The following is a 22,346-nucleotide window of genomic DNA, read 5'->3' on the forward strand; positions in this document are numbered from 1 at the left end:
ACTTTACCTTTTTTTTTCCAATAGACATCAATCTCTTTCAAGGATTGATTTTATACTAATTACAAATGATTTACTTTGTAGGGTGAAGAAGACAAAGATTATGGCGAGAGTTCTTTCAGACCATAATCCAGTCTGGATGGAATTGGGAAGGGTAGCCCAGCCAAGAAGGTCCTGGAGGTTGAATGAAAACTTATTTAGATATGAAAAGTATGTTAATGATTGTAAAAAATTGCTATCGGAATATTTTGTTCTCAATATGAACAAGGGTACATCTTTGGAATATGTATGGGATGCAAGCAAAGCGTATATGAGAGGAGTATTAATGAATATAAACAAAATACATAGACACAAACAAGGGCAAAAACGAAAAGAATTGGAAGAGGAAATTAAAGGGAAAGAGTCAGAATTAACATTGAATCTGGGAGATACAAAGATTAGGGAAACAATTGCTATATTAAAATCTCAGTTTGATATGCTGATCTCTGACCAGGTAGCTACTAGTTTATTATATGCTAAACATAATACTTTTTGCAATGCAAATAAACCCGGTAGGTGGTTGGCTTATCAGATTAGAAAAAAAAAGGAAAGCTCGAAATGTATCCAAATTGTGTTACAGAGGGAAGGAAGTGTTTCAACAGGAAGAGATTCAAAAGGTATTTCGGGAATTTTTTACAGAGTTGTATAAAGGGGATAAAATTAAGGACGGAGATATAGACAAATTCCTAGATAAAGAGAAAATCCCCCTAGTTAGAGAAGAACATAGGCATAAGCTGAATCAACCTATAACCTCTGGGGAAATTTTGCAGGCAATTAAACAATTAAAGTTAGGGAAAGCACCAGGCACAGATGGTTTAACAGCTGTTTATTATAAAAATCTACAGTTAGAAATGGTAGAACCCCTCAGAGAACTATTCAATAAAATTCAATCGGGAGGGAAAGTGCCTCCTTCGTGGAAGACTGCGTTCATATCGTTGATACCCAAAGAAGACCAAGACCTTACCCAACCAAAAAATTACAGACCTATTTCATTACTCAATGTAGATTATAAAATTTTTACTAAAATATTAGCAAATAGGCTAATGGGGGTAATTCAGCAACTGATACATACCGATCAAACTGGTTTTATACAGGGCAGACAGATGAAGGACAACGTTAGATTAATTATCAACGCTTTAGAATACCTGGGAAAGAACAATCAAATCTCGGCTGCATTCATATTTTTGGATGCGGAGAAAGCCTTTGATCGAGTTAATTGGCAATTCCTGCTGAAGACATTGCAAAAAATGCAGATAGGAGATGGCTTTTTACGGTCAATTGGTGCAATATATCAGCAGCAAACAGCCCAGATCATTGTCAATGGAAATCTGACAGACTCCTTTCAAATTGAAAAAGGTACAAGACAGGGCTGTCCTCTGTCCCCATTATTGTTTATTATAACTTTGGAAATACTGTTGAATAAGATACGGGGCCTGGGCGGTCTAAAAGGGATTAAAATTAGACAGCAAGAATATAGAGTCCGTGCATTTGCGGATGATCTGGTTATAATATTGGAACAACCGCAGGAAACTAGTAGGGTATTATTGAATACGATCAATCAATATGGTCAAGTCTCAGGATTTAAAATAAATCTAGGAAAAACCAAAATAATAGCTATAAATATGACTACCAAACAGAAGGAAGAATTGGGGGCGATGCTAAGATGTGAGGTAGTTAAAAAAGTTAAATATCTTGGAGTTAATATTTTAATCTCAAATGGGAAATTATACAAGCATAATTATGAATCACTTTGGCATAGTACACAGTTGGAGTTGAAAAGATGGGAAAAACTGCATTTGTCTTTGCTGGGTAGAATAGCGGCAGTAAAAATGAACATTTTACCAAAATTTTTATTTCTTTTTCAAATGTTACCAATACTCAAAAGAGATGCGAATCTTTTAGAATGGCAGAAGGGTATCAACAAATTTGTGTGGGCAGGAAAGAAGCCGAGGGTAAAGATGAAAATAATGCAAGATGTACGTGAAAGAGGAGGATTGAAATTACCTAACTTAAAATTATACTATGACGCAGTGGCATTATCTGCAATTAGTGATTGGATTCATCTAACTAATGACAGAATTTTGAATATCGAGGGATATGACTTGTTATATGGTTGGCATGCTTACCTGTTATTTAACAAAAAAACGGATAAGAAATTTAAAAATCACATCTTAAGAAATGCTTTATTGCGGGTTTGGAAAAAATATCAACATAAACTAAATGATAAAGTGCCCATGTGGGCAATTCCTAGACATGCAATTGAAAATATGAATGTAGAACAAAAACACGATAGAACCACCTATAGACAACTTCTTATCTCAGAAAGAGGGGTGATGGAACTAAAATCTTTAGAGGTACTTAAAGAAGAGAAGGTAGTTCAAACGTGGTTTCAGTATGGTCAACTACAGGCTAGGTGGAAAACAGATCAAAAAATTGGCTTTGTAAAAGTTGAGGATAATTTGTTTAAACAAATAAACAAGAGATCAAAGCTCAATGCATATAAAGAGGATATATAATGTATTAGTACAGATGGATTCTGAAACGGAACTGATTAAGGATTGTATGATAAAATGGGCTCAGAATATCGAGGAACCAATAATGCTTGAAACATGGGAAAGAATCTGGGTAAGAAATGTGAAATTTACACAAGCACAAAACTTGAGAGAAAATTTTTATAAGATGTTTTATAGATGGCACCTAGATCCTAAAAAGCTTGCCTCTATGTATCCAAATGTTCAACCTAAATGTTGGAGATGTGGTTCTTGTGATGCTACATATTTTCATATATGGTGGACATGTCGTAATGTTAAGGCATTTTGGATAAAAATATGGTGGATCCTGCAAAACATCTTTAAAAGAAGGATAAAATTTACCCCCCCAGTTGTTTTTACTGGGTATATGTACTGATTTTACAGTAGCAGAGACTAATTTGATTCTGTATTTAATAACGGCAGCAAGACTCTTGGTGGCGCAGTATTGGAAGAAGAAAGATTTACCCACAATTCAAGAATGGACTTTGAAAGTTATGAACTTAGCCGAAATGGCCAAAATCTCAGCATATCTCAAAGAACATTCAAACGAGAGATATAAACGAGACTGGAAAAAGTGGATTGATTACATAAAAAGTAAATATGGGACTAAGAAACTCCAGATAGCTTATGCTTAGTATCAGTAATAATTTAAATTGTTTAAAATTTGGGTAACAGTAAGAAGCTGAGCTCAATGTAGAGATACTTTAGACTGTGATTGTTCAAAAATTATACCACATATGGTCTTTGGGAAGTCGGGGGGAGGGAAGGGAGGTGGGGATTTAGGGGGAGGGGGGAAATACAATATGTGTTAAATTCCATGACTGTATTTGTATACCGTGGCTTTTCAATGTTAGTGCGAAAATAGAACAAACCGAATATACTGGAAGGTAATAGATACCGAAGGAAAGAGTCGAGTGAAAGAAGGAGGGTGGAGAGGGTGAGAGAGAGGAGGAGGAGAAGGGAGGGAGGGAATGGATTAGAGGGAGTGATAGGGTTAAGGTTAGAAAGAAGGGGAGGGGAAGTAGGCGTAGAGGGGTGTGTGAGAAGGAAGAATGAAAGTTGGAGGGGGTTGAAAGAGGGTGTATGGCAGGTCAAGGTGGTATACTGGGTTTGTATTGTAGAGGGCATTTTCTATATAAGTGAGGGTCGTGTTTATTATTCAATGTTATATGCCCTGATTAAGCACAGTAAATATGTGAATGTATAGAATGAAAACATAATAAAATATATATTAAAAAAAAAAAAAAAAAAAAAAAAGAAAGTTCAACTGGTAGAATTGTCATCTGAGAGGCTGTGAAGACATACAAACTTCTAATGTAATTTTTTATTCCTCCGTCTTTGAAAACAATTGCTTTCTGGCTTAAAACTAGCACAAATTTATCACAAAACTTTTCCTTCCATAAATCTACAGGATTTTAGGATTAAAACATTTGACTAATACTTATTGAAAATTATTAAGCATTCTGTGTTGTCCTTTCTAAGGATTTAAGCTCTTGAGACAAAATAATCTGAAAAGTGATTTCTTTAGGACAGACTACTGAAACCCTCTTTCATTTATTTTCTGCAAAATCAGATAAATGTATCTGCTGGAGGAAAAAAAAAAATAGATGTCATTTATTAAATTATGTGAAGCTAACTCAAATGCATTTAATATTTTTTTAAAAAAATGCAATTAGCTTGCTAGGTATTGGCCAAGGAGATTGCAACAGTAGATTCAACTAAATATTATTTTGTTTACCTTCGGGTAGAAATTCAGAACTGACGAAATGCCTTTTCTTCTAAAGATCACACTATAAAAAGAATTTTATGAAGACTTTAACTCCAGATAGAACAAATGAATTACTGATATAAAATAGGCAACATGATGATTGCAAGTTTTACAGAATGATATGTTATGGATCAATGGATAATGTAATAAACACATTAAAAACCATAATATGGTGTTAATTCTACTGGAAAGCATGTTTTAATTGCATACTTTCTTTCCTAACATCTGCTTTGGAATGGCACATTCTTACAGCAGATGTGCAGCTACATATGTAATGACTTTATCGTATTAGTCCAGATTGTGAATACATTCTGTGTGTTGTAAGTCCAGAGGGGAGACAACTAACCACAACATTCTTTGTATTCAGGCTGCAGTATCAACTTTTAGCATACCTTCTAGGCCATATGTCCAACCTTGGCAACTTTAAGATGAGTAGGGGTCAAATTCCAGAAATTCTGAGATTTGAAGTTCCCCCCTTCCCCCCGTCAAGATTTGGAGCCCCTGCGCTAGGCAATGTTGCTTTCCTATTGATGAATTACAAAAGAATGAACGTCAATCATATATCTGACCCATCTCAACTGAAAGCAGACTTCATCCAGATCTTACAATACTATTTTTTTCCAGCTGTCATTCAAAAAGTACAGCAAGGTGGAATTTGGAGGTTCGCCAAACTTGCTATGGATTTGTCAAACCTGGACAAACCCACAGCAGTCCTAAATGCATGTATGAATCTAAATTCCAACTCACCCAGCCCTTCTCCAGAAAGGAAAGGGAAGAATCCAGGAAGATCTACTCTGAGGGCATGGCATATCTGCATGTATTTCTTTAGTCAGGACTTGAAAATAAAGATCTCATTGAAATCCTTCAGGTACTCAAACTATTTACTGAAGTTGGGCTCAAGTCATGTTCAACCCTTTGATTGCACTACGATTGCACTGAGAGGGCAATTCTTTTTTATGCTCACAGCAGCAGAAACTACTGTAGTTGCTTCTTCTTTTACCTCGTCCCACAAGAATTCTTTGCTTTGCACTACATCAGGGGTGGGTTTCTCGCCCCGTTCCAACTGGTTCGGTTGGAACGGGGCCGGCGTCGTCCTCGTGCACGCGTGCGGTGCACGCATGCGTACAAGCGTCTGTGCGGTGCTCCAGCTGCTCCTGGAGGATTGCGCAGGCGCTGTATGTGTCCTGCGCATGCGTGGAAGCGCAGAACTCGTCAAAACCGGGTAAGGAGCGCGGGAGGGCGGGTGGGCCCTTCGCCGTTCCCGGAAGTTACTTACTTCTGGGTTCGCCGACCAACCGGTTCGCAGGGACCGCCGCGAACCGGTTGAAACCCACCCCTGCACTACATGGTCTGGAAGCGGAGGGGCTGAAGACTGGGAATTGCACCAACACCTCTGTGCAGAGAAGCCCTGCATCTGGGTTTCTCTCATTGGTGTTTGAGCTAATAATACAAAAACAAGTTGGCACTCAATCCAGACAAGACCGAGTGGCTACTGATGTTCCCTCCCAAAGATTGGCCAAGTATTCCATCTCTCAGGCTGGGGGGTGAAATTATACGCTCCTCAGAGAGGGTTCACAATTTGGGAGTCCTCCTTGATCCACAGCTGACTTTAGAACACCATTTGTCGGCTGTGACCAGGGGGACCTTTGCCCAGGTTTGCCTGGTGCACCAATTGCGACCCTACCTGGATCGGGAGGCCCTTCAGATAGTCACTCACGCCCTTGTGACCTCAAGACTGGACTACTGTAATGCGCTTTACATGGGGCTTCCCCTGAAAAGTGTTGGAAGACTTCAGCTAGTCCAGAAGGCAGCCGCACGAGGGATCGTGGGTGCACCCAGGTACACCCACGTTACACCTACCCTCCGCGAGCTGCAGTGGCTACCTATTAGTCTCCGGACTCGCTTCAAGGTGCTAGTCGTTACTTATAAAGCCCTACATGGCATCGGACCTGGGTACCTGAGAGACCACCTCCTGCCAGTTACCTCCCAAAGACCAATTCGATCGCACAGGTTAGGTCTCCTCCGGATTCCATCTGCCAGCCAATGTTGGCTGGCGACTCCCCGGGGGAGAGCCTTCTCTGTTGCAGCTCCGGCCCTCTGGAATGAGCTCCCCGTGGAGATCCGGACCCTTACTACCCTCCCGGCCTTCAGCAAAGCCACAAAGACCTGGCTACTCCGGCAGGCTGGGGGGCTGTTGAAATAGTCAGCCCCATGGGAACTATGAATGTTGTGTATTTCTAAGTGTTGTTTGTCTATTTGTCTATTTATCCCCTTCCTTTGTTTATTATAAGCCGCCCGGAGTCCTTCGGGAGTGGGCAGCATACAAGACCAATAAATTCAATTCAATTCAATTCAATTCAAAATGCTTTATTTTTGCTTCTGCTTTTCCCCCCAGCTGAATCCTGGTAAGGGAGGGACCAATAACTTTTCAGCCACTGCAAAATGAATACATCAGCCAGAATGGCCAACTTGCAGGCATCTTTTATTATACATATGAAATGATGTAAATATACATTAGCATTTCAAAATCCACAAGCTACAACATTTGCAGAAACTTATTTTTAATCAGCGATGCAGCCAGGTGCCCGTTTTTCATGCATTTGGAAACACTGAAGGGCCATTTTCAAAATGCAGTCTTCCTGTCATTTGCTATTGATAGTTTGATAAATATGTTAGATATGTCTAGTAAAATACAGCTTCACACTAAACAAATACCCAGACTCTGTTCAATTTATCCTTTTTAGCCGAGGTGGCACAGTGGGTAGAGTGCAGTACTGCAGGGCACTTCAGCTGACTGCTAGTTCAGCAGTTCAGCGGTTCAAATCTCACCGGCTCAAGGTTGACTCAGTCTTCCATCCTTCCAAGGTGGGTGAAATGAGGACCCAGATTGTTGGGGGTGATATGCTGACTCTATAAACCGCTTAGAGAGGGCTGAAAGCCCTATGAAGCGGTATATAAGTCTAACCGCTATTGCTATTGCTATTTTCCTTATTTCAAAAAGCAACAGCTGGTATCTGTGAGAATGAAAAAAAAAAAAAAAAAAAACAGAAAACTGTTTCCCAAACAAACTAGTAACTTGAGAGCACAGGAGACGAAGCCAGAATGGAAATTGTCACCTTGGCTCTTAGGATTGTCATCCTAAGAGCCAAGGTGGCGCAGTGGTTAAATGCAGCACTGCAGGCTACTGCTAGATCAGCAGGTCAGCGGTTCAAATCTCACCGGCTCAGGGTTGACTCAGCCTTCCATCCTTCCGAGGTGGGTAAAATGAGGACCCAGATTGTTGGGGGCAATATGCTGACTCTCTGTAAACCGCTTAGAGAGGCCTGAAAGGCCTATGAAGCGGTATATAAGTCTACTGCTATTGCTATATTGCTATTGCTATCAAACTGAGAAAGCTGGAATGTCAAGCCTTCCCTGCAAAGCCTGGTCATGAGAATTAATGCAGTTGAGTGTTTATCGTAACTTGGACACTCTGCAAAGCCAACAGATTAAAAGGCTGAAATAATGGAGTCAAGGAAAGTGACCAATAGCATTTAGACTTCTATATCGCTTCACATGTTAATAAAGCAGAATAAGCAAAAGGACAATGGATATTTTGTTGGATATAAAACCTGTGCATATAGCAATAGCAGTTAGACTTATATGCCGCTTCATAGGGCTTTCAGCCCTCTCTAAGCGGTTTACAGAGTCAGCATATTGCCCCCAACAACAATCTGGGTCCTCATTTTACCCACCTCGGACGGATGGAAGGCTGAGTCAACCTTGAGCCTTGGATGGATAGATAATAGATAAGATAGATACAGGAGATAGGTAGATAGATAGATAGATAGATAGATAGATAGATAGATAGATAGATAGATAGATAGATAGATAGATAGAGAGATAGAGAGAGAGAGATATAGCATAGCAATAGCAGTTAGACTTATATACCGCTTTATAGGGCTTTCAGCCCTCTCTAAGCGGTTTACAGAGTCAGCATATCGCCCCCAACAACAATCCGGGTCCTCATTTCACCCACCTCGGAAGGATGGAAGGCTGAGTCAACCCTGAGCCGGTGAAATTTGAACAGCCGAACTGCAGAACTGCAGTCAGCTGAAGTGCCCTGCAGTACTGCATTTAACCACTGCGCCACCTCGGCTCTACATATCCCAGTATGTAATTAACGCTCAGCACAGTTTCAAGTCAATAGGTTTTTAACTAAGGAATGTAATTTCAATACAGGTAGTCCTCGACTTACAACCGAAATTAAGCCCAAAATTTCTAAGTGAAACATTTGTTAAGTGATTTTTTTCCCCTCCATTTTACGACCTCCCTTGCCACAGTTGTTGAGTGAATCACTGTCAAGTTAATAACACAAATGGTAAGTGAATCTGGCTTCCACATTGACTTTGGGAGAAGTTCTCAAAAAGGTGATCACATGAACACCGGCACACTGCAACCATCATAAATGTGAATCATTTAGCAAAGCATCTGAATTTTGATCAAGTGGCCATGGGGATACTGCAATGGTTGTAGGTGCGAAAGACAGTCATAAGACACTTTTTTCAGGTCTGTTGTAACTTTGAATGGTCTATTATAAGTCAAGGACTACCTGTATTCTTTCACACAGGCATTCCCAGGGAGTTTCTTGCAAAGCATACCCAAAATAAAATGAAGGTGTGGAAGATAATTTTCTTTCAGTTTTTGAAACTTTAGATTTCACCTATGACGCCTGAGTTTTATCTCTTTGTGTAGATATGTTATGTGGCACACATGTCAGTGTTATTGTGCGATGACTCGTTTGAGATACTGTACTTCTCAAATGGCATACGGCCACTTGATTGTTCTACATTAGAGACTCTGAATATAATGTCCAAAATATATCAATGCATATATGTATAGCATATCCATATTGCCAAAAAGAAATGATGTCCTACTCATTGATAAAAAAAAAAGAAAGAATGCTGCGCGTGGCATGGATACAACTAAGGCTGCTAACTTATCTACATCTTATTTTATTTTTTGAAAAAAGCCTTTCTGAAAGGCTAGATGAACCAAAACCATGATGTAAGTGTGTCTGTGTGTGTGTGTGTGTGTGTGTGTGTAAACCAATCAGATGATAGCCATGGTTTACCATACCATGGTTATAATCAGTGGTGGGATTCAGCCAGTTTGCACCTATTCGGGAGAACCGGTTGGTAACTTTCTAAGCAGTTCGGAGAACCGGTTGTTGGAAGAAATCTCCTTTTGTTTTTCCCCACTTTACAGGGCTAATCCTGTAAGGAAGGCAGGAAGGAAACATTCTGGTGTTGTTTCTAGCCTCATCTTTATTGCCCTGCTTACAGAAACTGCCTCTCCGGTTAACCCCTTATTACCATTGTAACAACTAAGGTGAAGTTCCCCATTGACCTGAGTGACATTGACTTGGCCACGCCCACCCAGTCACATGACCACCGAGCCCCACCTACCCAGATAATCATTAGGGCAGAGAACCAGTTGTTAAATTATTTGAATCCCACCACTGGTTATAATGGTATATGGAATATTGTGACTCTGACTTGGAGTAAATAGGATCCAATATGAATGAATTAATTAATGGAATGAAACTCATGAAAGCAAAATCTGAGTAAAGATTTCCAGAATGGAAAGAAGGCCTTAAATTAAGGATTTGCTAAAAAAATACAAATGTGAGGAATTGGACCTGGGTACAAAAATTCCATGCAATCCATAGAGGCATGGAAATAAAGAGTTAATAATCACCCTAACTCCAGGCTATTTAGTACTCAGGCAGTCTTTTGAAGCATGGATGTTGTACACACAGTTTTCAACTTCTTTGCTCCAAAGCAGTGGCACAAAGTTTTTATTGGGAGGATATTAAAAGGCAGGACCATTATTATGTCCTCCTCTCGACTTCCCTTTGTTCCCCCATCTTGCTCCTTCCCAGATGTACGATCACTTATGCTTTCAAGTCAGGAAGAGTGTTAATGAACATTTAAAGGTCCTCCACATGTCACTGCTTCTCTGCAAGCCCATCACCGCTGCCCCTTTGCAGTTTTCCCTCCCTCTGTGTGATGCTCAGTACTTAATTTAATCTTATTCTTGCTCAGCTGACTTTGAAATGGGAAACAGAGAGTCAAACAACCTGTCTGGAATCTCTTTAGAAGGTTTCGTGCAGTAAAATAATATAGTGATTTGACCGAATAAGGAGGAAGCATGTTTTTCACTGTGGGAAGTTATTATTATTTTTTAATGTGCCATTTGATGAAAAACTTGCTAATTTGCTAATATGTATGCCTAAGAACGATTAGAAATGAGCCACTTATTCATCAAAACAAGGGCGGGGGTGGGGGGAAGAAAAATGCAGGATACGCTGATGATGAAAGAATGCTTTTGCTCAGCATAGCAATCTTAAAGTTCCTGGTGTGAGAAACACCATCTTGATATATATATATATATATATATATCTGAATTGTTTCTGGAAATGCATTTTTAATTAAAACTGTCATCTTATTTTTTTTTCCCCACCAAGCCGGCAGAAGACACCAGCTTGAGTACTCGTCCCTATGTCTCTGAAATATGCTTACCTAAAGAAAAGTTATAGAGATATTTACATATCAACAGCAAAAATAAAATAAAATAAAAAGTCTTCACACACTCTGCTTGATACTTTGGACAGTCGAGTCGATGACAATTCCATCTCCAAACTCTGCCTGCTCTTGCCAGGAGCTTGTGAGATGCAGTTGGGGGAAAACATTGAGCTGTTAGAGATGTTATTTTGAGAAAACAAGCTATGCAGAGCCTATGAAAAATGAACAATAGCACCCAAAACCAATGAGGCAAATTTTCATTAAATTAAAGTTCCCTTTAAATTTTGGTTATCTTTTCTGATGGAAAGTAAATTTAAATTTAATGACAATACAGAGAAGTTTGGACAACTTAGGGCAGTATTTACACCAACATGATTCGAGCAGCTGGACACAGTGGTTAAATACAGAAAATTTAACCAAGTGCCTTACAATGAACACACTTTTATTTGTGGAGTTCCAGAAATAGAAGGTAGAACACATGTATTATTTGATTGTCAGGAGATAGAAGGAGGGAGGGAGGGAGAGGGAGAGGAAGAGAGAGAGAATTTTCCTAGTGAATATGGTGAGCATCAGAGATCGGGCTCGGACCAGTTCAGCCGAGTAGGTAGTAACTCGGCCAGACACGCACCTGAACCGGTTCTATGCTCGGTGCTGCCATCTTGATTTTCTGTTCTGCACATGCGCAGGGAGAAAGGGAGGGAGACTGAGACTAGTATCTTGGGCCACACTTTAGATGAACAACCTATTGGGATCTTAGATTAAAGCAACATTTTTTTTTCATGTCCAGTCACAATCCAAAAATAAGACAGCTCTATATTTAAATAAAATAGCTCCGTTGAGATCTGCATATGTGGGTCTGATCAGAATAAATTATAGATATGAGAAATGCATGTGATTCGTAGTCCTTATTTTATTCTTTTGATCTAATCTGTTTCATAACATTTTCACACATGGTTTTATTAATGTTTTGTGTTTTATTTGCCTGGCTACAGGTAGATCCTGCAAGAAACAAGCCAGAAATATTCCTCATCCAGCTCTTTCCATTGGCGGTACAGAATCCACTGCTGCTTGTACAGTATGTGAGCCTGTGTTTTATTATATATTTCTTGCAGTTTGCCTTTTTCAGTTTGTGTGGAGAATTTTATGTGGTTTGTGTGGCTTCCGAATGTGTTTTTCAGTTTGTGTAGCTTCTGAATGTGCTTAAGATATTCACCTAGTAATTTACCAATTTTCATTTGGGCTCTTTTTTCTGCAAAATTTCAGAAATAAATTTGAACAGATATTTCTGCACATTACTCCCACCGTATCAGCAATGCCTACCGTGTACATTTGTTCTACATTTCTTCAACATAAAACTTATTATTGAAAAATACTACTAAATCTACTAAATCAAGAAAACACATTTGTTAATCACTGTATGTTAACAGGTTTCTACCCTGTTCCCCTGAAAATAAGACCTCCCCAGATAATAACCCTAATCGGGTTTTTGAGCACATGATCTAAAATAAATAAGCCATACCAGGGGAAATAAACCTTCCTCAAAAATAATGTAACATAGCAGCAGCCGTGAGGTGACCACACTTGCCACCTCATGCACCTCAAAAATAATAAGACCCCCCCCCAAAAAATAAGGCCAAGTGCTTATTACAGGGGTCTTATTTTGGGGAAAAGAACGGGTAGTGTAGAACTACAATGACCCCATGGCCCCCAAGCTATAGAAAATTCAAGACACGATAATAAAACATTAAAAGCAAGATAAAAGCCTGAACATAATTGAAATGTCCAATTTAAATGGAATGCTTTCACTCGTTTTCTAAAAATGGAAAGCCAGCGCAGGATTGAATGACACAAGAGAACATTCCTCCCTGTGTTTCTGTCAAGGAGATTTCCACAAGTGCTCGTGTCTGCAAAGTGACCATTCAGGCCTTTCACAACCAGACAAGATTAAAGTGACACAAGCTTTAGAGTTTCAAAAAGGTGTGCTCTATATCTGCAGAGGGTTTGAAACTCGAGGGTAAATATCAATAGATAGTGATAGTTGATATCAATGCTAGGTTGGTATAAGCTGGGAGGAGCTCACTCCATTACGCGTCACTAGGTATTTGGACCGCCAAACTGCCCACCTTTCTGACACTGAGCCACAACGTCCCTTTTACAAACATACAAACATATCTAGTTCTGGGTTTCGGTTTTTTAGCAAACGAGTGAAGACACTCCATTTAAATTAGACTTTTCAATTATATTTAAGCTTTTATCTTGCTTTTAATGTTTTATTATTAGATCTTGAATTTTCTATAGCTTGGGGGCCATGGGATCATTGGTTTAGGTTTAGGTTTCATTTTATTTATATGCCGCCCTATTCCCAGCGGGACTCCTGGCGGCACACAAACCCAAGGGGGAAAGGGAAACACAAAAACTACAAATACAAGCATTTAAAAGTAACCAACAGCCACACAAATCGAGAGGGGAAGGGAACTCATCAACCCCAGGCCTGCTGACACAGCCAGGTTTTAACGGCTTTCCGGAAGGCCTGGAGAGAGGTGAGGGTCCGAATCTCCGCAGGGAGTTCGTTCCAAAGGGCCGGAGCCGCCACAGAGAAGGCCCTCCCCCGGGTAGTAGCCAGATGACATTGGCTAGTAGACGGAACCCGGAGGAGGCCAACCCTGTGTGATCTAATGGGTCTTTGGGAGGTAATTGTAGTGAGCCATAAATGTTCTGCACTAGAAACTTGTATGTATGTATGTATGTATGTATGTATGTATGTATGTATGTATCTATCTATCTATCTATCTATCTATCTATCTATCTATCTATCTATCTATCTATCTATCTATCTATGTATCTGTATATGTATCACAAAACTCTAAGAACAACCCCAAACCTATAAAAAGAGACAAACCATTAAGTAAATTCTGTGTGTGTGTGTGTGTGTGTGTGTGTGTGTGTGTGTGTGTGTGTTAGTTATATGGCTATCACAATACAAAGCAGTCTCAGCTAACAAGTTAAATATTCATTAGGCTTCGTTTGATATACAGGTCATCATCTGACAGATTTTAAGTGCTGCTGTGAAAAACCTGGCAACATTGTGTGTTGTTGCCAGATCACTTTCTGCAAGTAGCAAGGAGGTATACAATTCTCCTGGGCAACCTGGATATTTATACAGTATTGGTGAGCTGAGGCCAATACGGCAGTCTCTATAGTACAGAAACACAACCTCTGTTGTTTATGTGTGTCCATAGTCACAGAGATGTTGCCTCCTGCATCTTGCCCTTTAATCTCTTTGAAGGAGCTCCAGACAAGATAATGAATCAACAACACGAGGCTTCTCAACTCATTCTGCATGGCACATTGTTCTCCATGAATAAGGCGATAGCCCCCTTTCTTAAACCCTTTTGCTAATATGGGTCATTTTATTCCAAGCAAGTGTGCTTTGTGAGTCTGCTATCTGTTCTGGATCTATTATTTCTGTCCAAATGATACAAGTGTAACCGAGTTGGAAGGGACCTTGGAGGTCTTCTAGTGCTACCCTCTGCTCATACCGTAGACCCTACACCATTCTGCACAAATGGCTGTCCAATCTTTCTTTAAAATCTCCAGTGATGGAGCACCCAGAATATCTGGAAACAAGCCGATCCACTGATGAATTGTTCTCACTGTCAGGAAATATCTCCTTAGTTCCAGGTTCGTATTTAAATACAAACAAGCCCATTTCTCCTTTTACCACCCTATGTCACCACTCACAACAGGTCATCAGAAACATGATATATGTAGCACACTTGTTTAATCCTATATGTGTATTCTTGGGAAACAAATGCAATGCTCACCCCATCAGCGGAGATTTCCAATTATACTATTAGGGGGAAAAAAATACATCAACCAATTGATCGATAGATAAGATGTATTTATGGTTGAAGGAAAAGCTGGATCATTTCATTCTTTTTAAACTCTTTTGGGGGGAGAGAGAGAGAGAGAATATATAAGGAGACTTCTTCAAAATGGAGACAAAAATTGTTCATCTCGATGGCTTTGCCCATTGGAAGTTGATTCAGAAGAAGCTAATTATTATTCCCCACTTCTGTGGAGAGCTACCATAATAATTTATTTTTATTTTTATTTTTATTTTTTTAAGGTGGCTAAACTTGTAGCAACATTTAATACCTTCCAACCTTTGGTTTATTCCATCTAGTGGTCATTTGTACTTCTGTAGCTGAAAACTTGCAGCGCTCCTGTCTTCTAAACACCACGTTAATAGCAACGAAAGAGAAAAGTGGTTAAATTCATTTTTTTTTTGTTTTACTATCTGCTCCGTGGGCGTGGCTTGGTGGGCGTGGCAGGGGAAGGATACTGCAAAATCCCCACTCCTGGGGGAAGGATATTGCAAAATCTCCATTCCCATCCCACTCTAGGGCCAGCCAAAGGTGGTGTTTGCTGGTTCTCCGAACTACTCAAAATTTATGCTACCGGTTCTCCAGAACCTGTCGGAACCTGCTGAATTTCACCCCGGTTATATTACCCTAATTGCCTGGTGATGGATATAAGATTTTGAGTTTTGTGAATCATTAATGTGAACCAGCAGAACTGCTATTATGTTCTACTTAATCCAGTGTTTCTCAACCTTGGCGACTTTAAGTCCTGTGGACTTCAACTCCCAGAATTCCCCAGCCAGCAAGAGCTGGCTGGGGGATTCTGGGAGTTGAAGTCCACAGGACTTAAAGTCGCCAAGGTTGAGAAACACTGACTTAATCATTTATTCTGATTAGAAGCGGGGGGGGGAAATGGTTTGGGGGCAACATTATGTTTTCTCCTGTTTTCAAAGTAAAATGATCTATCTGCTGCATGAACTTAAAATCCGACATAAGTAATTTTGGATCTGTGCTAACTTGCTGTAGCTAGTTCAGATTGCTTCTGTCATAATATATTTAAAGAGCTACTTGCTCAATTTCAGACTTATTTGAAAACTGTCAGTCAGGAGTTCTCTTCTTTTGTCGAACAGATGAGTGACACTTTGAAAAGCCCTAGAACGACTGGAAAAAAAATGTCAGTTCATCATTGGCAATTGATATGAAATGCTCACTAAGAATATAATCCATTTCACTTTTACATTACATTTTATTTTTTGCAGAAGATCTGGGGTGGGGGGGAAGGAGAGGAAAGTGTCATTCCAGGGTTGCAGATAATAGCGCATTGTTTTAATATTGATTAAATCATACGTGTCATGCACACCCACATTAACCTTAGATGAGAATATTTAATGTGATATATTGGAGTAGAATGAAAGTAATCCACCTGACAGGGGTATCTGATGGCATCCAGGTTCGCATTTTGAAATGACAAAGAATATTCTCCCATGCATATGTTATCGAATCTAAGGTAGTGGTGAAATCCTCTGAAGTCTGCTACCGGTTCAGTGAGTCTGTTACCAAGATGCGCTTGAGGCGTGCCCATGCAGCACTAATGAACATTTTGAAGCCCTTCGAGTTTGTAAAGGCAAGTAGAACAGCGAGTGGGGGGGGGGGATCCACTGTGCCACACAATTTAGATTAGCTAGAAAGCAGGAAATCCAACGATTCTAGCTAATATAAATCACGTGTCAGAGCTGATCATCGCTCAGCTGATTGCCAGAAATATCGGTTCACCCGAACCGGTAGCATTTTTTACTCCCGGTTTGGGTGAACCAGTCCAAACTTATAACATTTCAACCCTGATCTAAGGACAACACAGCCTGTTTATCGGACTAATTTATAATGCCTTCATCTATTTTGAAAGGAAGATCTTTCTAGTTCCTACTGTCTTCCCAAATACCGTTACCTTATCTTCCCAGAGATAAGGGAATCATATTTCCAGAAAGCCAATGGCTAAAAATAAAGAGAAGAACACAATACATGTAGTCCTCGGCTAATGACCACAATTTCAGCCCAACATTTCTGTTGCTAAACAAATTGTTTGTGAGTTTTGCCCTCTTGTATGACCTTTCTTGTCACAGTTGTTAAGTGATTCACTGCAGTTGTTAAATTAGTAACATGGTTGTGAAGTGTATCTGACTTTGCTTATCAGAAGGTCACCAAAGGTGATCACATGACCCTGGGAACACTTCAACTGTCGCAAATATGACTCAGTTGCCAAGCGGTTGAATTTTGATCACATGACCATGGGGGTATTGCAATGGCTGTGTGAAAAATGGTCACAAGTCACTTTATTCATTAGAATGGTCACTGTTGTGGCCTAGCAGGAGCCGTTGGAGCTGCCACCAGACTCTGACAGTGAGGGGCCCTATGAGTCAGCTCTGGAGGATGTGGAGGACACTTGACAGGGTTCCGACTCCGAGCAGGGCGCAGAGAGGCTGGTTGGCCACCAGGAGGTGCTTGAGTCTTGGACCAGTGGGGAGGAGACAAGGGAGTGTGAGCCTGAGGTTAGCAGTGAGTTGTTTCTGAATGCATGCCATCGAAGAGCTAATAAGCGTCAGGAACAGTTGCACAAGTACAGGAGGTAATTGCACTCAGCTGGTGGTCATTAGGCTCCTCTCCAGAATATAAAAGGACTGCTTGTGCACACGGCCCTCTTGCAGAGGTCAACACAGGAATCAATGTCGGAGAACATTATGGTGAGCTTGGCAGGCTGGATTGCTGCCAGGGCTTATCTGTGCTGGATTGCTGCCAAGGCTTGTCTGTGCCGGTTTGCTGCCAAGGACCTGTCTGTCTGTTCATTAAATGCTGTAACTTATCTTTGGCTCGGAGTATATGTTGGTGTGGAACGAGGGGGGTCAGAACAGGTCACTAAACAAACTGTTGTAAATCAAGCACTATGTTTTTTTTTGTGAAATTGTGATCCTCAGTCCACATTCACCTTTTTCCCCAGATTTGGCAGAGTGAAATAGCCTTTTATCATTAGAGGATAAATAGGGAGTAGAATGATATTTAATCTGATTTCAATGTTTTACTGGTCTTAAATGCTAGGCCCAATGCATTATGGGAAAGTCCCTGAAAAGCACTGAAAGAGCTACAGTAAGGGATACTTCCACTGTCATTTTAATTTGTATTTTGAGTCCTATTTATGGGATTACAAAGAAGACAGGAAATCTCTTTGGTGATTATATAAGTAGTCCTTGATTTATGACTAATCACTTAGTGATTGGCTGGACAGACCTAATGATTCCCAGCTGACCCTATTATTATTCAGGATCGCTGGATTTGCAATGGTCCATTAGCAAGACAAAACCATCTGTCAGAAGCATCTTGATAATAAGACATTTTCTTTTTGTGAGTGAGAAATATATGTATCAGAGGATGGCATAAAAGTATATGTACTTTATAGACATTTCTTTCAGCAAAGGAGAAAGGAAAGCATCTGCATAGATCCATTATGGAGAACACAACGTTCATTCGGCCTTACTTCATTTACCTTTTTACAAAACACGAATACCGTATGTACTTATTTTCAATGCTTTATTCCTTGCTTTTAACTTTCTTTAAAAAAAAAAAAAAAACTGGATGCAAAACTTTCAGATCTTGGTGTTCTGCTTATGAGTCATGCTGAGCATGACATTTTTTTTTTCTTTTTTAACTCTTATTATTATTATTTATGGTTCTTATTAGCGGCCCAGAATCACACAGTAAGTGTGGAACCATATATATTGAATTAATACATAAAAGAATTTTGAGAGAGAAAAGATGGGTTTAGAACCAGATTGGTAAGGTTGCTCCATGCTGACGATGAAGAGGGTTTTTCATACTGTGGTAAATTGAATTGAATTATATTTTCAGTCACAAATTTCATTGGAGGGGCTTTTTTTTGGAATGCACAAGTGATAATACCCTTCAAGCAAAATATTTCAATGAACATTGAACATTGACTTCTGCAACTAAGGTGTGGCACCATCCGTCTTTTATCTGCAGAAGACGACCCTAACGAGCAACAGCTGCTCATTATTCCTGCATCCCGACGCAACTCACAGCAAGCTGCTGCTGAGTCACAACATATATCTATATCATCTATATCTATCTATCTATCTATCTATCTATCTATCTATCTATCTATCTATCATCTATCTATCTATCATCTATCATGTCATATATCAGTGATGGCTAACCTTTTCCAGACCGCGTGCCCAAAGCACGGGCCCAAACCTCCAAAATGCAACATGTGCATGGCCACATGCATACGATCCACTTCTGCACATGCACACACCTCCCCATGTGCATGCACCCCCATGTGCGGGCATTCCACCACACTCCCCCACCCTCCCAGCACATGTGTGGTAGACACTAAAAGACCAGCTGGCCAATGGGAGGCACATGCGTATTCGCAGCAGAGCTAAACTGGGGCGGCAACTCACATGCCATCGGAGAGAGTGCTGCGTGCAGTGCTGCACTCTAACCACTGCGCCACCTTGGCTCATAAAGAGGTCACATTTAACAATCAGCTAAAGAAAGAACACTAAAGAAAGAAACAGGAAGGAACAGAGAGGATTTACATGAAATCCCGATGGGGTGAAGGATCCAAAGCAGAAACAGGCAAACCCATGAATCTCACTGGGTGATTTTGGCCCAGTCCTACTCTCTCTCAGCCCAGGTTGATTGTTGTTAAAGAAAATAAGAGGAAGCACTTCTTGGCCTATCCTAAATTCCTGAATGAGAGGAGAGTTAAAAATCAGATACTGTGAATAAGTCTATCCCAAATAACTCTTTCTTGCACGATGGCTATTTCTTGCTGTAATGTTTCCAATATATTTCTTGCACAGGAGAACCACAGCGAAATCACTTCCCCCCCAAAAAATAGAGCAGCAGATCAGGCAACTGGGCCCCTGCTTATCTCAAATGGAAGGGTTCGTATTGTCAGCGGTGTGATAGTTTTAATAAATGATGCATTTGCACCGGTATAAATCATCTGCACCCGATTGTCTCTCCTGGCAGCCCATTGCAATTGTTGTGGAGGGTGACGGCTAGTGGCAATTTTCAAGTCGTTGACCCCTTTCTGTGTATCCAGGACTAGCATTGCGTTGTCCTAGCACACACTTCTTTATTTTTCAGTTGCCGGAGCTCTTCCAATCTTCTAAGACAAGGGAACTTTATCCTTCTTGAGTCACGACATCGCCTGGGCTTGTAGGAGGTCAAAGATCAGAGGCTGCCTAATGCAACTTAGTAAAAGAGAGTTTACAGGAAGAAAACTAGGCAAAATGGAGAAAAACAGGTTGTGGGAGAGTTGCAGTAAGCAACTGTGTTTGGGCTACACCTTTTGGATGGGGAGAAAAGAAGAAAGCGAAGGATACTAATCTTCTCCTGTAATGGAAAGCCACACGGCATTAATTCTGGACAGATCAAGGTCAGAGTTCTACAGCGGCTTTCTGACAATATGCTTAAATAAATTTCTGAGCTTTCCCACATCCCCTGATTACCTCCGACAGGACATTAAAGTGAGATCAGCGAGTCACTCTCCCATTGTTAACACATTTCTAATAATGCTCTGATGTCATGGTGTATTTATTAGACTGTTTCCGCCAGGTTTCCAATTTGCTTGGAGCGCAGCAATACTTTCCTAGGAGAATCGTCCACAGGTGATGCGGCACCGTGCGACTTCACGGCTTGGTTGAAAGGATGCTATTTTGTTACCTGAGATCACACTGTTTGATAATTATTTCCCCAAGGCCTTTCTTTTCCTTTCTCATATATATGCTTGCACATATAAACCTGAAATACTTTGATATAAAAACTCATGAACTTATGTTACACATACTGTTTTTTGCTTACATGTTTTATTGAAACACTATGTGTTTTTTTAATTGAAAAATGATTTATATTGTGTTGATTGCTACAAATTGTTGTTTCCAGTGTAAGCTACAGAGATAATACTCTATTACAGTAGAATATGTGGCATGCTTGAGGCCCACTGTAAACGATGGCTTCCAAGCCTGGCACGAACATTGTCTGAGGACATTTTCTATGGTCATGTGGCCAAGCATGGCTCTATGCCAAAGGCACACAGAACACTGTTACCTTCTCACTGAAGTGCTAACTATTTATCAACTAGTATTTGCTTTAGAATCGCTACTGGGCAGGACCTGGGATAAGAACGGGAATTTACCCTTCGTGCAGTGCTCAGATCACAAACCTGGGCTATCAGCTCTCCAGCTGACAAGCTCAGTGTCTTTAACCACTGAGCCATCATGCTCCCTACCACTAATAGTAGTAGCAGTTGTTGTTGTTGTTTTTGTTTTTTTGTTTTTTTTTTAAAGTAAGACTAGCTGATAACCCGGAGTTGCCCAGGTATTTATTTATAGAGGGAAAATATCCAGACCAAACATAATTTCTAATGTTGGATTTTCCCCCTTGGGCCTACTTGTGGAGTACTGCAAAGCCGTTACCATGACAACTCCACTGTGCTGTACAGTAGAAGCCATTTTAAGGCACAACAGGCTGTATCTTAACAGAACACACACCCCGAGAGGTTTTAGGGGTGTCTTACCCCCACAATATTTGTTTCCAGAGAGGAAGTCATCTGTGCACCAAGTTTGATTGAAATTGCTCCAGAGTTATGCTGGAACACACAGACACACACACACAGAGAGAGAGAGAGAGAGAGAGAGAGAGAGAGAGAGAGAGAGAGAGAGAGAGAGAGAGAGAGAGAGAGAGAGAGGAGTGTGTGTGTGTGTGTGTGTGTGTGTAAAACTACTCCCTCACATCCCAAGTCTTGCTATGGTACTCCAGTGCTTGTTGCTGACAATAGTGGTGAAGTTCCTCAGTAGAATAAACAAAGAATGCCATGAGAGCTTGTTGAGAATATATACAATCCAAGCCAGGTCACCAAGATATGAAGATGATCCTATCTATCTATTTAAACAAACAAGTGCCTACCGTATTTTTCAGAGTATAAGATGCACCTTCTCCCCCCCCCCAAAAAAAAGAGGGTGAAAGTATACACTGAATGTAGCCCCCACCCACCCACAGGCCCCAATCCTTTGGCCTCTTCCTCCCAGCAATTTACCTCCTTGCAGCAAATGGGGGCTTGCAGAGGCTACAAAAGGCTGTAGCAATCTTTGCAGCCTGAAACAGCTGATGATCGGGAGAAATTTAAACTGAAACGTGCTGTTTGCTCCAGGAGGCAAATTGCTGGTAGGCAGAGGCAGATTTTTTTTTTCTTGTGCTAATCAGGCTGTTTGCTGCAAGGAGGCAAGTCAATAACTATAAATGCCTATAGAATGTTCAAATTATTAGATTTATTTTTTAAAGACTGCTTTATTATTGTTCTAGACAGCTTAACAAAATGAAGAAGCTTTTTAAAATATTGATCTGAAGAGGCCCAGTACAATTGTATCTTCTTTTAAAAAGCAGAGAATAACTATACTTCCAGAAAGCACATCAATTTTAACAGCATCTGTGCAAGTATAGTCTGAAATGCAACACTACAAACAGTGTGCATTTTCTGTACTGTTTGCTGTTTGTTGCAAGGAGG

General features: G+C 40.4%; 1 protein-coding gene across 1 annotated transcript in view; it reads right to left on the reverse strand.

The window, feature by feature from the left end:
- Positions 1-22,346, reverse strand: part of CSMD1 (CUB and Sushi multiple domains 1) — a 982,247-nt gene that overhangs the window by 682,106 nt on the left and 277,795 nt on the right. The window lies entirely within an intron of this gene.

Source organism: Thamnophis elegans, chromosome 4 (assembly GCF_009769535.1).
Source record: "Thamnophis elegans isolate rThaEle1 chromosome 4, rThaEle1.pri, whole genome shotgun sequence".
NCBI lineage: Eukaryota > Metazoa > Chordata > Lepidosauria > Squamata > Colubridae > Thamnophis > Thamnophis elegans.